The following is a 15,112-nucleotide window of genomic DNA, read 5'->3' on the forward strand; positions in this document are numbered from 1 at the left end:
GACCAACACATTGCCAATAATAACATGTTTTTCCACCAACCCTTGACTAGCAATCACATTGTAAATTCTCTCACCCATGTGAACATCTTGGATAAGGTTGCATACCTTCAAGGAGTAAGCGTAGGTGATTGCATTTGAAATAAAGGCTTTGTTTGCAACTAGTGAAAATAGATCCATGCTAGGCATGTCTCTTGCAATCAACATGTTGCAATTAAAGACATGCCAAAAAGATAGCACATCATGAAGAATTGTCAGAGGATCTAGTGTTGATTGCATTTGAAAGAAAGGCTCTGACAGGTTTGCGACTAGTGAAAATAGATCCATGCTAGGCATGTCTTGCAATCAAACATTGCAACTGAAGACATCCCAAAAAGATAGCTCATCATGAAGAATTGTCAGAGGATCTAGTGTTTTCTTACAAAAATAGTGAAATTAATTTATGAAAGGAGATTTTTCCCAAGTGTATTCCTTAGAGGAGAACTTTAGATTGTGCCAGGCTTATTTCATTGCACCATTTACACACTAGAATATCAATTCATGCATACAACTTGAGAAAAATAACACAATTAAGATTGATAACTTGTTGAGAGGACCGGATTTTCTTGGAGCCGTTCCTCCCTCCAAAAGGACTTTGTATTATAATTCTCTCAATGAGAGCTTTGATTACAATACAAGATTGTATTCTTTTGGAGCTTTCCTCAAACCAAGAAGATGATGAGCTTTATGATTTTGTGGTGTAACCCTCCTTCCCAATCCCTAAACATCCCAATGAGGAGAAAGAACTGCGGTGATGGAGGTAGATGAGGGTGAAGATGAGTATTTCTTAAGCAAATAAATAGAATTTCATATATTCTTACCCCATGAGAAAGCTCTTAGAATAGCTAGAATAGTAGAGAAGAACAAGAAGAGCTCTCATGAAATTTATTTCTTGAACTTGCATCCATAGCCAAGAGCTTTAGCATAGAGACTGTGTCTTAAGCTCTCATGTGAGACGGAGAGAAAGCAAACTTGATTTGCCACCAAGGATAACTTGAGAGTGTGTGAGAATGAGAGAAAGAGACTCAAAATCCCATGAGACCCTCTATTTTTCTCCTCTTGTACAATTGCTAAAACTTCATATGGAATGCTTACTACATGGACCAATGAGAATTAAACACTCAAAATGCAACTAAGTGCATGATCTAACACTTGTCCCATGGCTATCAAACGCAGGAAACACAACTTTGAACCCTTTTCGGAGAGATACATCCAGAGATGAACAATAAAGGTCTCACAACACACACAACTTGGAGAAGACGAAGAAGCTCAAGGCACACAATAGAGAGTATGTATTGCTTAGTCCACAATGAAAGATAAGTTAGCCCTAGAATGATGGGCATATATTGGCTAATGAAATTCAAAAATAAATACCTTTAGATTCTTGACATATTTTCATAACATATCCTGATGTAGAGTAATGTATTTCTATTGAAAAAGTGTAGTTCGTAGTAGCTACTACCGACATCTATGCTTCTATCTCTCTATCGTCGATTTCATCTTCGCAATCCTCCACGTTTGTGACAACCTTAGTGGAGGTACCCTCATGAACTTTTTCCTTGGCTTTTCTAGCCTTTGTGAGTGCAAACTTAGGTGCAGTGTGTGGTGTGGGCATAATGCTTACACATGTGTTGTGGGAAACTGAAACACTAGATGTTGGAGAAACCTTTGATTGTTTATCTTCTTTTCTTACTATCTTTGAGATTTGTTATAAATTATTCGATCGATTTTTGAAACTCAAAATTCTTTCATACCAATTTAAAATATTACTTAGAGACAAGATCTAAAATATCTTACCGAATCGTCTTTTGGCCATGCAATGATGATGTTCTCTGCCTTTTTCAAGGTGTTAATCTCCATGTCCATCAGGGGACATGCAATATAGGAGCATCTTTGCCATCACACACTTCAATGAGGAAGACATAATAACAACCCGATGGTAGCTTCCTTTCATGTTGGTGGGCTGAATTTGATGTCTTTTCAACTTGTCCCTACTTGATTGCTTCTCCATCGTAAATGAAATTGACAAAAGCTCCAACACTAGGTTTCTTTGTAGGAGTAGTTTCAAACCTCTTCAAAAATGACTATAAAAACACAAAAAGAAAGTAAACTATAACTCTTGAACTCTCTCTCAATCTCTCCCTCTTAATCTCTCTCAAACTCTCTCTCAATCTCTCCCTCGTACTCTCTCTTCTTCTCCCTCTCTTCCTCTCTACCTCTATCCCTCCCTTCATTTATCTCCCACTCTGTGTAGCCCTCTCTTGTCTTCTCTTCCTCCTTACTTAGTGGAAGAGACCAAGAGGGAGAGAGGGAGAAACACACACACACACACATAGAGAGAGAGAGAGAGAGAGATAGATAGATAGATTTTATTATCGTCCTCGGAGGTCAAATGTGACCTATGGGACCAAAGTTACATGTGATGTAGTATGTGTGTGGATGATGAGTGATTCTCGATGCTCCAAAATTGTGGTGATGAGAGTGGCAATAGACAGCCCACACTGTAGCTAGGAGGCGAAAGTGTATAGGTCTAAGTCATGGCTAAATGTGGGGGAAGCAAGTTTAGATGTTACCAAAATCTGAGTACTCTACTAGTGTGTGGTACTTAGACTCTCAAACTTAGAGTGGGCATAATGTGCATATGCCATTTGACTCTTCTCCATTGCCCCAACGCCCTCTCTCGCATCGAACGAAGTGGGAGCTAAACTGAATAGTTGCGATGGTGCATTTCAATTACTCTCTCTCTCTCTCTCTCTCTCTCTCTCTCTCTCTCTCTCTCTCTCTCTCTCTCTCTCTCTCTCTCTCTCCCTCTCTAGTGGAAATGTGTGTGTGTGTGTGTGTGTGTGTGTGTGTGTGTGTGTGTTTGTGTGTGTTTTGTGTGTGTGTGTGTGTGTGTGTGTGTGTGTGTGTGTGTGAGAGAGAGAGAGAGAGAGAGAGAGAGAGAGAGAGAGAGAGATACAAAGAGAAAGAGAGAGAAGGATGGGAGAAAGAGGGAAAGGATAGCTCTCAAAAAGGCATATAAATGGAAGGGGGGGAATTTTAACATCATTTATTTTACATGGACTTAATCAACACAAGAGCTCATCACTAAGGCATCTCTCTCTCTCTCTCTCTCTCTCTCTCTCTCTCTCTGACACATTGGTGACACCGGTGCTTCTAAATGGAGTGGAGGTGTGGGGTGGTAGCATCGGGAAGTCTACTTGGAAAGAGTTTGAGAATGTCCAAAAGCGTTTTCTCACCAACTTTCTCCAAGTCAAGACACAAACACCCTACATGCTCTTACTTCTTGAGTCCGGATCGCTTCCCATTGAGGTCTTGGGCATGCAAAGGGTTGTGGAGTACATGCTTAAGACACAATGTATCCCTTTGTATTGACTTCCTAGAATCGCATATGAAGCAAGTCAAAAGGTCCAAAAGACATGCAAGAGCAAAATACTAAGTTCAGGGTGGATGCTTGACATCAAGAAATGGTTTGGAAGATGGGATGCATGTCACTTGGTCAAGGATGCGTCGATCGACTCCCAAGTTAATGAGGCCTTCTTACAATGCCAATGTATCACGGCTTGGGAGAAATTCGGAGGTTCTCGGTTCAGCCATTACACCACACACATTGCCCCAAACTACAAATCTCTCTTCTTCTCCGAACGCGGTAACCGAACCCATCCCTACATCCTTGAGCCCACCCCATTGAGTGCGATCCGCACCATTGCCTCCATTCATCTTAGCTCCCATTCTCTACGCTATGAGACAGGACATTGGGGCACTGGCGAGGAGTCTCATCGACTTTGCACCTTATGCCCTCGTCAAGTGCGAGAGAGTGAGTACCACACACTACTTGAGTGCTGAGCTTTTGACCACATTAGGTCCTCTTTTCCCCATATATTTAGCCATGAGCTCTCCCTACATACCTTCCTCTCCCAACCACGATGTGGACTCTCTATTGCGACGCTCATTTCAGTCATTTTTGAGCATCGAGAGTCACTTATGACCTCCACTCACACCACATGACATGTTCATTTGGTCCCATAGGTCATTTTTTACCTCCGAGGATGATAATAGAACTCTCTCTCTCTCTCTCTCTCTCTCTCTCTCTCTCTCTCTCTCTCTCTCTCTCTCTCTCTCTCTCTCCGCCTAGCACTAAGTGACCAGTGTCACTCGGCATAGAGAGAGAGAGAGAGATTTTATTATCATCCTCAGAGGTCAAATATGACCTACGGGACCAAAGTTACATGTGATGTAGTATGTGTATGGTTGATGAATGACTCTCGATGCTTCAAAATTGTGGTGATGAGAGTCGCAATGGAGAGCCCACACTGTGGCTGGGAGAGGAAAGTGTGTATGTCTAAGTTATGACTGAAAATTTTAGAGAAGCAAGTTCGGATGTGACCAAAAGCTGAGCACTGTGGTACTCAGACTCTCGAACTTGCAGTGAGCATAATGTGCACACTCAATTTGGCTCTTCTCCATTGCACCAACGCCCTATCTCGCATTGAAGGAAATGGGAGCTAAGCCGAATGGATGCGATAGTGCGTATCGCCGACAAGGGATAGGCTCAAGCATGTAAGTGTGAGTACACTTTCCTCTTTTAGCGAAGAACATGGTTTTGTAGTTGGGGGCAATATGGGTGGTGTAATGTATGAAGCGTGACCCACCGGATTTCTAGCACTACATCATCTGCATACAACAAAAGCATGATTACCGCATTGCAAATAGTGACCTCTTTAATGCCTTCTTCTTGCCAAAGAGAAAGAGAGAGATAGAGAGAGAAGGATGGGAGAAAGCAAAGGAGAAAGAGGGAAAGGATAGCTCTCAAAAGGCCATATAAATGGAAAGGGGGGGGGGGATTTTAACATCATTTATTTTACGTGGAGTTAATCAAAACAAGAGCTCGTCACTAAGGCATCTCTCTCTCTCTCTCTCTCTCTCTCTCTCTCTCTCTCTCTCTCTCTCTCTATGCTTGGCGGCATTGGGCTCTTAGCCCCCACTACTACAAGGCATAGTAGTGGAGGCTAAGAGAGAGAGAGAGAGAGAGAGAGAGAGATGGAGAGAGAGAGAGAGAGAGAGAGAGAGAAAGAGAGATGGAGAGAGTGATTGAGAGAGAGAGAGAGAGACGTGTAGGGAAAGAGAGATGGTAAGAGAAATAAATCAAGAAGCTGTAAAATTTAAATATAGGATCTTTCTTTCCCTACAACTCTCTCTCTCTCTCTCTCTCTCTCTAGCCCAACTGGGTGCTTAGCATCTAGTTAGGCCATAGGGCCTAACTAGATGCTAAGCACCCAGTTGGGCTAGAGAGAGAGAGAGAGAGAGAGAGAGAGATTTTATTATCATCCTTGGAGGTCAAATATGACCTATGGGACCAAAGTTACATGTGATGTAGTATATATAGGGTTGATGAGTGATTCTTGGTGTCCCAAAATTGTGGTGATAAGAGTCGCAATGGAGGTCAAATATGACCTATGGGACCAAAGTTACATGTGATGTATATATAGAGTTGATGAGTGATTCTTGATGTCCCAAAATTGTGGTGATAAGAGTTGCAATGGAGAGCCCACAATGTGGTTGGGAGAGGAAAGTGTGTAGGTCTAGGTAATGGCTAAATATGTGAGGAAAGCAAGTTCATATGTGACCAAAAGCTGAGAATTCTAGTATTGTGTGGTACTTAGACTCTTGAACTTGCAGTGAGCATAATGTGCACAATTGATTTGACTCTTCTCCATTTCCCTAATGTCCTATCTTGCATCAAAGGGAGTGGGATCTAAGCCAAATGGATGTGATAGTGCATATCGCTAACAAGGGGATAGGTTCAAGCATATAAGGGTGATTATGGTTTCCTCTTTCAGCAAAGAACATGGTTTTGTAGTTGGGGGCAATATGGGTGGTGTAATGTATGAAGCGTGACCCACCGGATTCCTTCCAAGTCGTAATACATTGGCATTGTAAAATAGATTTATTCACTAATGTATAGTATTCCTAATGGATTCAAAATAAATAAATTCACTACCTACGTAGTGGAAGGAAACTCTTAACTACATCATGCAAGGAGAAACTCTAAAGAGAAGAAAACAATTGGGAAAGGCAAAGAAGAAAAGTACAAATGTACCTATGCACACTTGACCAGCTCTTTATATGGAAATGAAAAGCCTTTTGACTTTCCATTTCCATGGAACTTTTCATTTCCTAAACTCACCCTTTACTTATGCATTTGAAATGTTTGGAAAGGATTTTTATTTTTTTGAGATTGGGGAGCCATACTCATTTGGGATTCTATTGAGTCATCATGTAGTAGCAAGTGTAATGCATCCCATCTTCCAAACCACTTCTTTGTGGCTTGCATCCATCCCGTGCTCAAGATCTTGCTTTTATGCATCTTTTGAAGTGTTTTTCTTCCTTATCATGCAATTGTAGGAAGTCGATGTGAAGGGTTTTGATGCATCATTATTATGTACTCCAAAACTCTTTCCATGCCCATAACCTCATTTGGAAGGGATTCCGACTCAAGAAGTAGGAGCATATATGGCGTTTGTGTCTTGACTTGGAGAAAATATTTCCAAGTAGACTTTGAGATGCTCCCACCCCAAACTTTAACTAAGAAACTGGACAAACATCAAAAAGACCTGTAGAAGAGAGAGCCAAAGGGGAGGAACCAAAAAGAATGAAGACTCGGGATCAGCCTAAAGAAGGTACCTCCGCTAGAGAATTGAGAGAAAAAAGAAGATTAGACCGACAACAACCTGCTGAGACCACTACTGAAGAAGAAACTTTTGATCAAGAAAATGTCATAGATATGATGGACCATATCTACCAACAAGAGGAGCGGCAAAGGGAAGGGTAGAAACAAGAGACTCAACAACAAGCAAAACCAAATATACCCAGCCATGTTCCCAAAAATTTGATTCTCATGGAGTCCCCGCCCACAAATGAAGGCCTCCAGTTAGAGCAAGGAAGCCGAGTCCACAAGGAAAGCAATGCATGAGCAAAGTGGAGTATGACCATATATTGAAAGAGGAGATATTTGACACCATGAGCCATGATGTATGCGACATGAAAAACAAAGAAGTCTTAGGATGATGTATGTGGTGACAATGTGGTTCCTAATTCCTATCTCATGTAAGTTATGGTCCAAGCAAATAATGTTGAGAATGTGGATGTAGAGGAGTTGAAGGAATGGGAGCAATGTTCATAGAATATTGTTATTCGTGGAATTTTCAAAGTGAAGTTAGAGACATCTCCTTATCTTGCCATTGTTATCAAAGATTTCTTCAAAACCAACTTTTTCGTGTCAAGAGTTATGGTTTACGAAGCACATAGAGTAGGAGCTTCTCACTTGGGAGAATGGTGAATTGTATGCACCATGCCGAATGAGACCAAACGAAGGATTATGCTTGATAATATATGGATTTATTTAGGGTATACAAAATGTTTTGTATGTGAAGAACGCATCATTAAGCAGCAAATATGCACTGCAAGGCATATGAGGGGAGGAATAAGAAAAGCAAGGATCTCTCACTTATAGAAAATGACACATGGACTTTATGTGATTTGCCTCCTGGCAAAAAGGCCATTGGTATGAAGTGGGTTTACAAGTTGAAATGCAAGACGGATGGTGAGATCGATCGCCATAAGGCTCGACTTGTTGCAAAGGGTTATGCACAGCAAAAAGGCATAGATTATGAAGAGACTTTTGCTCCCACTTGTCGTATGACTACTGTGCGTTTTCTATGTGCATTGGCAGCTCATTTTGGTTGGGATGCACATCAATCAGACATTGTTACTGCTTTCTTGAATGGTGACATATTTGAGGAAGTTTATGTAACGTAGCCTCGCGGTTTTGTCATAAAAGGACAAGAGGACAAAGTGTGTAGATGTAAGAAGGCTTTGTATGGGTTGAAGCAATCTCCTCGTGATTGGTATGAGAAAGCTGACACTCATTTGGTCAAACAAGGCTTTCATAACAGTCCAACAGAAAGCACATTGTATGTTAAGTGTGAGGCTGATGTACTTCTCATTGTGGTTCTTTATGTCGATGATTTCCTGATCACTGGACCAAATGAGAGACATATTACCGAATTTAAGGCTGCTTTGAATGCTACTTTCAAGATGAAAGATTTGGGGTTGTTGCATCATTATTTGGGCATACAGTTTAAGCAATGTGATGGTGGTATTGCCTTGTGTCAGAAAAGTTTCATAGAGACATTGCTATGTAAGTTTGGACTTGAGGATTGCAAACCTATTGCCACTCCCATGGAAACAGGTTTCAATTTGAGTCTACATGATGCTGGCGATCCTGCTGATGTCACTCTTTATCAAACTGTTGTTCGTTGCCTCATTTATGTATGCAACACGAGGTCGGATATTCAATTTGCAGTCTCACAGGTCAGCAGATTTATGCATAGCCCAAGGTCTAAGCATTGGCAGGCTGTCAAGCGGATTTTCCGCTACCTTAGTGGCACTTTACATCTTGGCTTGTTTTATCCCAAGGGGGGATCATTGCCGCCAGAGTTACATGCTTTTTCAGACTCAGATTGGGCTGGTTGTTTTGACACACGAGTGTCCACAAGTGGTTTTTGTTTCATGCTTGCAGTTCATGTATATCATGGTTGAGCAAGAAGCAACCTACTGTGGCCACTTCGAGTTGTGAGGCTGAGTACAGGGCAGTCTTCACAGCTACGGTTGAGTGTGTATGGCTCAGACGCCTTATGGATGATTTGGGTGTTGGACAGGACATTGTCAACACTATCTACACTGACAGTCAGAGCGCATTGGCAGTTGCGAGAAACCCAGTTTTTCATGCTCGCACAAAGCACATTGAGGTGCATTACCACTATGTCAGGGAGAGGCTCTCAGCAAGAGAGATTAGCTTGGCTTATGTGCCAACACAGGACAACCTTGCAAATGTTTTCACAAAGGCATTGTCTTGTGAGAAGCTCAAAGCTTTCCGCAAAGCTTTGGGCTTACTCCCCTTTGTGGACTGATCATGTCCTCACGGCATGCCTTTTTTAACCACTATATTATGGGATAGGTTTGACCGAGTCCCTTTGACTGATGAAGAAATCTTATAGCGTGGGTGTCTGTCGTAGTGCAATGTATTGCATAAAGTAAGTTATTGAATTTTAGGTAGGGAGAGGGGACCTAGTCTTCCCTGGGGGTCTAGTCTTCCTTGACCCCCCGCACCGATAGCTTAATAGGGTAGAGTGCCTGGATTCGAACCAGGTGATTAGGGGTTCGATTCCTTTTCAGTGCCAATGCCTCCACCCATTTATGGCTTTATTTCATTACAAAACGAGAAAAAAACGAATAACAAGGATGGGGGCTTAAGGAATTCCATCCCACCGGGCCCCCTTGTTTGAGGTGTTGCCACGAATCTGGTTGATTATCATGTTTTCTGCCCATTCGCTCCCCTATCTTCTGTCCTTTTCCTGCTCTTCAAACATATTTACCCTGTGTGGATAGCCCTTTGGATCGGAAAAAGCACTAATCAATGGTTTTCGGGCTTTCTTTCGCGCCTTCATTTTGGTTTTAAATCGTCGGGGTCCTGCGCAGGGCAGGCAACATCATTTCCCTTCTTTCCTTGCCACAGTACAGACGGCATTGCGGGGCAATCCTTTATTACGTATCATAATAAACACTACAAAGGTAGCGATAGAGGTTAGAGGACTCACGTCGCCGACTTTGAGATGGCGCGGTTAGTGAGTGCATGTGACACATATCTTATTGTGTTGTGTTGTGAGCGCAAGGGACACCTGGATATGTGCCGATACTACCAGACTCCCAAATGCACAGACAAAGGCGATGTGCACATCTTCAGGGTGGTTGGTGTTTTCAGAGCTAATGACGAAAAGGCAGCCAACATGGTCATTGGGAGCGACCGACAAACTATTGAATGATAGCTCTTGTAACCCCTCATATACTATATGACCTCCGACTCGCCTAACCCCGATAAGCTCAACTCAAATAAGCCTGACGCGGATAAGCACGATAAGCTTAACTCATATAAGTCAGACGGCCAGACGATGGCTTGCCCCTGACCAACACCACCCAACAAGAAAAGAAGGCATGGTAAGGTTTAAGGTTGTGTTTTGCTCGCAGGACTTGTGGTTGCTGTGAAAGGGATAGTGGGTGACGGGATTCAGAAGGGCAGAAAGCAAATAAAATGAATCCTTCATCTACTCAAGCTACTTCAAATTTACTTAAAGCACCCGCATCTTCATCTACTAAAGGTACTTTATTTGAAGCACCTGCATCTTCACCCATGACTTCATTCACTAAAGGTACTTCACTCGAAGTAACATCACCTTTCACCCACTAAAGCTAGTTCACTCGAAGTACCTGTTCCATACTCAAAGAATGTAATGTCGAAATCGCGTGCAAGCTTTTTTTCTTTGGTTATATCGACAGAAACTGCAGAGAAAAGACACTTACTTGAAGAATTAGCCACAACTGGTGGGAGAGAGCACCTAATAATGGAGGAATTCAGTGGGATTTCTTGCGTGCACTAAAGTCGAGTCGACTAAAGGCCAATCCATCCCCTCCCGCAAACCACCTAACCTATAGATAGATGATCTATCTCGAAAGATGGAGAAACCCAGTAGAGTAGTTCCAGTCCTGCCCTGAGCATTCCACTTTCACGAGAATTGGTATGGTAGCTTTGTAGAGTGTGTTCGATGATTCATCATCAGATTGTTGATAGAAATCGACGATCAACATTAAAAAGTACCCCACCCGGGTTCGGTTCATCCAGCCGCTATTTTCTTTTAATGGCAGAGGCAGAACAGGCACAATACGACAGGGAGTGGATTTGTAATCTTGGGGAAGGGAAGGGTTTGATTGCGTGCTTGACAAGGCTTTCGCACATCAACTTCTTTGGCACTCTCTCCTTCATTGCGGCGCCCTTTCTTTCATGGATTAACGTTTCAAACAACAGCCTTTCAGGCAGCCTCCCGATGGGTATCGACCAATGCAGGACACTTAAACATCCTAACATTTCCTTTAATCAAGGAATTGGCAAAATACCTCTTAAAGCCTTCTTATTATCTACCTTGAACCTCACAATTGCCATAGCTGGTAGTTTCTCAGACCTAACTCTGTTAGATCCCTATAAAAAATTTATAACAAGCCCAATTCCCACATCCCTCAGCTCCTGCCAAATCTTGTGCCATGTCAGTATCTCCTTGAACTCCTTCATTGGAAATATTCCCACCATCTTCAACCAGTTAGTAAGCCTAGAGGTTCTTTCTGTCTCCAAAAACAATCTCACACGCGCAATACCACCCGATTTTGGGGATTCTTTACACCAGCTTAAGAAGCTGGATCTTTCGGCAACAAGAAGAAACAAGATAATCCCAATTGTCGGCTCTGCATAAGCTTGTATTGAGCTTCAACAAGTTCACAAGGCCTCTTCCTGCATCCCTCCCCAACTCCAGTAGGTTAAAGGTACTTGACCTCAATGCAAATGCCTTCACATGAAGTATTCCTAGCAAGATCTGTGGTCCTTCGCTCCGCAGATTGCTATTAGCAGATAATAATTTTTCTAGGGTGGTGCCTTTGGAGAGCTACAACAGCCTTGCTGCAATAGATGTCAGTTGCAACTTCATGACTTGCGCCTTCCCGACACCGCTACCGGCTATACCTAACATGAGAGAGATGGTTTTGTATGGCAACTTTATTGAGCAGGAAATCCCCATTGACATCCACAGCACAACAAGGCAATTATGGCTACTGGTTCTCAACCTCAACCTTATCAACAACACCATCCCGCCCACCCTCTCAAACTGCAGCAGCCTAAAGTGGCTAACTCTTTCAAATTCAAACAATCGTCTCACAAGTTACATTCCGCCGTAGCAAGGGCTTATGCCAAGAATCAATTTTCTGCATCTCAACAACAATTCATTGTCGGGCACAATACTACCTACACTTGGGAACTCCAAGTATCTATCGTGGGTTGATCTCAGTGGAACCGAGCTAGATGGTGCCGATGAGGTGGTTATGCAACACCAAAAGCTTTTTGAGGTAAGGAAAATATTTCATTATACTCTCTTTGGATTGAAGGGAGCTTTGAACTAAAATAAACTTGGACTGAAGGGAACTCTTTCTCCTTGAACGGGAGAGAACTACCCTAGGAAAAGCCACCTCACCTTAAATTGAAGGGAGCTTAGCTATTTAGTATCCTTTGGATTGAAGGAAGCTGGCAAGAAAGCTTTCCTTTGGGAGCTGCTTTTCTTTGGACTGAAGGAAGCTCCTGATGTCTTATCATGTTACTTCGAACTGATGGGAGCTCTTTCATTGATGTCTTATTATGTTAATTTGGACTGAAGGGGGCTCTCTTTCATTGATGTCTTGTTATGCTAATTTGGACTAAAGGGAGCTCTTTCATTGATGTCGTCTTATCATGTTAATTTGGACTGAAGGGAGCTCTTTCATTGATATCTTATCATGTTAATTTGGACGAAAGGGAGCTGCTCTCTTCTCTCTTGTTAGACTAAAAGAAACTTACTTTTTATCCCATACCATAGAAAGCATCCTACCCTTCTTTTGTGGTCACTTCTCTCAAGAAGTTGTTGCTTGCAGATAATGAATTGTTTGGGGCAGCGCCCTCGGACGGTTTAACCTTATCACGTTAGATATCATAATTTTGTGAATGGCAAAGCCACTGCTCCGTCTTGCCTTACCTGCAAGAAGGAGTGGGCCAATCTCATTTCATTGAGGGAGAAGACCTGACATCTGCTCAGTGACAAGCCAACTGTGGTTGGCTGGTTCTCACCTTTTCAACAGCCCGGCACAATTCTACCCACCTTGGCAAACTGCATCTTAGAGTAGCTTGCTCTCCTCACAAGCAACCTCTTTACATCACAGGCAACATTCCTTTAGTGTTCTCATGCTGGCGAATCAATTAAGTGCATCTGGGCCCTCGTCCGGCACCATCCCTCCCACCCTCTCAAATTACAACAGCCTAGGGTGGCTAACTATTTCAAACAACCGTCTCACAAGTTACATTCCGCTAGAGCTAGGGCTTATGCCAAGAATCAATTTTCTGCACCTTGGCAACAATTCGTTATCAGACACAATTCCACCCACACCTAGAGAAACTGCAGGTATCTGGTGTGGTTGGATCTTAACAGCAATGAGCTAGAGGGCATCATCCCCCGCGAACTCATCGAGAAAGCAGGGAAGGTGATAAAAGGAACGCTCAACACTGGTTTGCGATTCATGTATTTTAAGTATTTGTATGGAGATCTATGCACAGAGTATGGCTTGGGTTCAATGCTTACCACGAGAGGAGTTCACCCCTTAAGGCTAAGCAAAATTCCAAACTTCCAGAGCAGAGATGCAACCTTAGCGTTTCTATGCAGACATTGCACCATACTACATCCCTAACCCTCCAGGATCCAGTGAAGGCAGCCTAACATTCTTTGATTTTGGCCAAAACAAGCTTACATGCACTATTCCAGAGGACTATGGTAGCCTAATCTACACCCAGGTGCATTCATTATTACATGACAACCTCACTAGCACCATCCCTTTCAGCCTAGGCAACCTGGTCCAATGCTCCAAAAACCACCTAGACCATAACCACCTTCAAGGCCCTATCCCCTCTGGCTATCAATGCTGGAGATCATAAATCAGCTTGATTTGTCAAACAAAAACCTATCCAGATTTTTGACTCTGGCAAGCTCTCTACCTTTCCAGCTTCCAGCTTTGCCAACAATTCTTCTCTGTGTGGCACACCTCTCCCACCATGCTAGGCAGCGTCTCCTCCATCGAGCAGTTTCCATACCTCCATGGACATCTTGTCCTTGAGCCACCATCGGAGATTTAGATCCGAGATTACAATAGTTATTGTTCCTGTGGTTGCAGCGTTACTCCTTGTTGTAGGTCTTAAGTGTTCATTTCGTATGATTGAAACACAAAAGCACACGAAAGAGCTGATGCACGATAATTCCATGGACAAGCTACCGATCACTTATACGTCCTCAAGCATTATATCCCACAGATCATATTTAGCAAGAAGAAATCTAGAAAAGTCACTTAGCATCAACGTCGCCTTATGCAAAGGTACATGGATTTGCAAGATATCCTACAAAGAGCTTGAGGAGGCCACCAAGGGCTTCTGTGAAGAGGCCAGGATAGGCAGCGAAGGCTTTAGCATAGTCTACAAGGCCACCTTAGACGAACAAATTGTGGTAGCGGTTAAGAAGCTCATCCATAAGATTGATGAGAAGGGTGAGCCGAGAGATTTCCAGGCAAAGATAAAAACAATAGGGAAAATCAAGCACCCTAACCTCGTCTCTTTGTGGGGTTATTCTCAGACAGACAATGAAAGGTTGCTCATCTATGAGTACATGGAAAATGACAGTTTGTATAAGTAGCTTCGTGGCACGACCTATGAGTACATGGAAAATGGCAGCTTGTATAATTCATGGCAACAAAAAAAACAATATGATCCCAATGGCTGCGGCTACAACATGGCTTAGCTGGGAAAGCAATTAGCTTATAATAGCTTCAGGAAAGTATCATGTTAGCCCATTGTCACTCAGATTCAATACTTTAAGAGAGAAGCACCTTGCAAGAGAGGCCCACGAAAGAATGTGCCAATACTAGGATTAAGCATATGTTCACACAAGTTGTAAGTAACAGGTGCAATTAGGCCGAATCGGCCAACATTGCGTTGACCGACACTCACTACACCTTTCACACTAACATAAGGAACATGAACATGACAACTATTATACTCTTGTTTTAGTGCATTTAATAAATCAATTATACCTCGTGTTGCATGTAACCTGCTCTCGCTAGATCCATCATCCCCATCTTTGCCTTTTTTCCAATGACTGTATACTAAATACCCTGCACACCTTGCTATAAAAAGAGAAAGGATTAAAAGCAATTCATCTGAGAGATATTAAGAATATGCTGCCACGTCCTTGCTAATTTTAATCAAATTTGATATTGTCTTTTTTTTGCTTAAATTTACAGGTAGTTTCCCTAATTTAACAGATTTCAAATGAATAGGGTCTTTAGCTAAAGGTAATTTATACACAACCGGGCTTTGAATCCACAGGACCTTGCATGTTAAGCGTTG

The 15,112-nt window shown here is 42.5% G+C and overlaps 1 pseudogene; it reads left to right on the forward strand.

The window, feature by feature from the left end:
* The first annotated feature begins 10,697 nt into the window (after positions 1-10,697).
* Positions 10,698-14,399, forward strand: LOC147447134 (brassinosteroid LRR receptor kinase BRL1-like; annotated as a pseudogene).
* Positions 14,400-15,112: the final 713 nt, after the last annotated feature.

The sequence above is a fragment of the Adiantum capillus-veneris genome, chromosome 11 (genome assembly GCF_014529385.1).
Source record: "Adiantum capillus-veneris isolate H3 chromosome 11, ASM1452938v2, whole genome shotgun sequence".
NCBI classification, from domain to species: Eukaryota; Viridiplantae; Streptophyta; class Polypodiopsida; order Polypodiales; family Pteridaceae; genus Adiantum; species Adiantum capillus-veneris.